This window comes from Drosophila serrata, unplaced genomic scaffold (genome assembly GCF_035046125.1).
Source record: "Drosophila serrata isolate PLE 108 unplaced genomic scaffold, ASM3504612v1 contig_8, whole genome shotgun sequence".
In the NCBI taxonomy this organism is placed as follows: Eukaryota; Metazoa; Arthropoda; class Insecta; order Diptera; family Drosophilidae; genus Drosophila; species Drosophila serrata.
The window spans coordinates 501-3,678 of NW_028256906.1; positions in this window are offsets into that span (position 1 = coordinate 501).

A 3,178-nucleotide genomic window follows, 5' to 3' on the forward strand; every position below is an offset into this window, starting at 1 on the left:
GGAATAATTTCATAATTCATATATATAAAAATATTATAGCAAATAAATCAAATCTAATCTAATTATACTTATACTTATACTCACATAAGATCGTTTAATTTTCGCTGCAGCAGCACTGATATCATCGCTTCAGTATATACATACGCCAATCTTCATATATACATTTGTACGTATGTGCACTTGCTGCTGAATTAAGGTAGAGTATGCTAAATCGAAATTAGAATAAAGAGTTATAAGTAAATGGTTTAAGATAAGCAAATAATCAAATAATATATTGACAACTGCAATTATACATATAGATAATGTGCAAATTAAAAAGATCAAATCTAATCTGCTTATACTTATACGTATACTCACATAAAATCGTATAACTGATGCTCCAGCAGCACTGATATATATACACTTGTATGTATGTATGCATCTTCCCAGGTGTTCAATTTGGATAGCAAGACGGCTGCATATATATATGTATGTAGTCTGATCTTGCTGATAAGAATTTAAGCTGCAAAACGAAAAACACCTGGGCCCAAACTATGCTTAAATCAATATTTTGGCTAGTGTAATATAAGATATTAAATAATAATTCATATGTATAATAATATTATAACAAATAAATCAAATCTAAGCTACTTATACTTATACTTATACTCACATAATCAGAAGATCGTAAAACTCTTGCTCCAACAGCACAGTCATCATCGCTTCAATATATACATACACCAGTATATATATGTATATGCACTTGTATGTATGCTTACATATATGTATGTAACCTGATCTTGCTGATAAGAAGTTGAGCTGCACCTGAAAAAACACCTGAACCCCAACTATGCTAACAACACATACCTGGGATATGTAATCTGTAAACTTCACAAGTTATTCACTTTTAAATACAATGTCGGATGGCTTCAAATTTTAATTATTTCACTTCTTGTAATTTTTCACCTGCGCATTAACTCAACTCTTGAAGCCAAATGATTGGCATTATTTCGACTGGGAGAGGGGAGAGTGCAGAGTAGGGAAAGCACAAAACACCGTTTCGATGCACTGAGAGCGAGCGCTTACAGCAGTTGTGCGTAAGCTCAGCTTTTAATACGGTGAAGAAGAGGAAGAGAGGCGGAGACAAGGGATGAAAATACTAGATACTAGAAAGGCTTTATGCGCTTGCGCGACAGCATACTTTTTGGTATTTTAAAAGCGGAATGGGAAAGCGAATTTAAGATCTATTAAAGCCAGCTGAAGTCTGCCATGAATAATAATATCCGGAAAATTTAATTGCAGAGCATATGAATGTATTTGATTTAGCCATAAGGTATTATATTGATTTTCCCTTTTCGAATCTGCTAAAATGCAGTTAAGAAGCTTCTTGGAACCTGCAGAAGCGCAGTTCCTTGATCCTCAGCCCACTCAATTATGCGTTGTCTTTCTAAGTAGCCATCGGTTGTCAGCCTCCTATTCCGCCCCCTTTCTGCTCTATTTTTGCCCCTTTTGCGCTCCCTTTTCATCCTATTTTCATTCCTTTTTTCTTCTTTTGTCCCCGTTTTTCCTTTACCCGCTTAATAATATGTTAATTGACAGCTTAAGCCAACTGTCAGCGTTGGTTGTCTGCCATTTCAGGCACGACATGACAGCACATATGTCTCCTCGATTAGTATGTCTAGATGCTGCCCGCTTTTGTACCCAGCACCCTGCCCCTTTTTGTTAGGTGCACTCAGAAAAATAATGATAATATATAATAATACCTCATTTTACAAGTTAAATTAAAGGATTTAACTAAACCCCAAATGGTAATTAGTCTTAATCAAGCGAAGCCTTTACTTATACACCACTGACTTCCATTGAATTTGCAAGTAGATGGTCGTAGAATAAGGTGAATATACAAAAATATTAACAGTAATCTAAGAGTTTATAATTAAACATATTTCTCAAAAAGGTTTCATGTTAATTGCATCTTTAAGCATCTCTAAATATTTACTATATGTTATTTTCAGTGTGAAACTACTTAAAATGCACTGGCATTGGTCAAATAAAAAAACAAGACAGAAACTAAAACACATACGCACAAAAAACAGACACTAAACAATACACAACACAGACTTACTTATATATGTGCACATGTACAAGCGTACAAGTGTCATCCTTCGGAGACTAATTGAAGCTGGGCACGTGGCGTATACGCAATATTCCATCATTCTGTCCCTGATTTGGGCATTCGGTGTTATTTATTAAAGTATGCAAATGTGATGAATGTTTGCCAAGGTCCACTCCCCCGCAGCTTCATCAGCATTTCCTGTATTGTTTCCTGCTTCCCGCTTCCCGCCGTTCATGTAATGGAATTAAATTAATTTTGCATAATTTTAACACATTCACGCAGATGATGATTCAGTGGACAGTGGTTACACAGTTCACTAAAGTTGGAAATATTTAATATGAACATATGAACTTATTTTATACAAATTAACATTTTAATACCCTTACAAGGGTATTCTAATTTTAGTCAGAAGCTTGTCACGACGTAAAGGAGTCATTTCCGACCCTATAAATCATATATATTCTTAATCAGCATCAAAAGGGGAATCGATCTAGCTATCTCCGGCAAAAATTGAATTTTTTCATATTTTTTCGAAAAAATATAAGGGGTTACATCGTTAAAATTGTCAAAAATTTTCAAAAAAAAATAATTTTGTAATATTTTTAAATTGAGTATGCAGATTTGTTCACCTTCAAAAAACTAACACCGAGCAGCTTTCCGAATTAAAATTATTGCGTTTTTAGCATAGCTATGACATTTTTAAACTATGATTTGTTGAAATAATTGCACATAAAAATAAATAATAATAATAATTTATTAACTCAAATTGGATTAATTATATTAACAAAATAAAGTTGAAATTAACTTTGGAACCACTGTGTTCCACTTGTCACTTTCGTTTAGTTTTTGCGAACGAAAAAGGAAAACATATCACCATATCGCCCACACAACAACGGCCTTGACTGTCCCTTTATAATGTGTGTTGGCGGAGGGGAAGGGGATGCTCTCTCCCCCATCCATCCATAAGGTTCTATATAGATGCAGATTTATTGCCGTCTCTATGGCCACGTATCTGTATCGCCATCTGTATCTGCCAGTTCATATCTAAAATATTTATTGCGCCACTTCAATTTGTCTCTTTCAGGG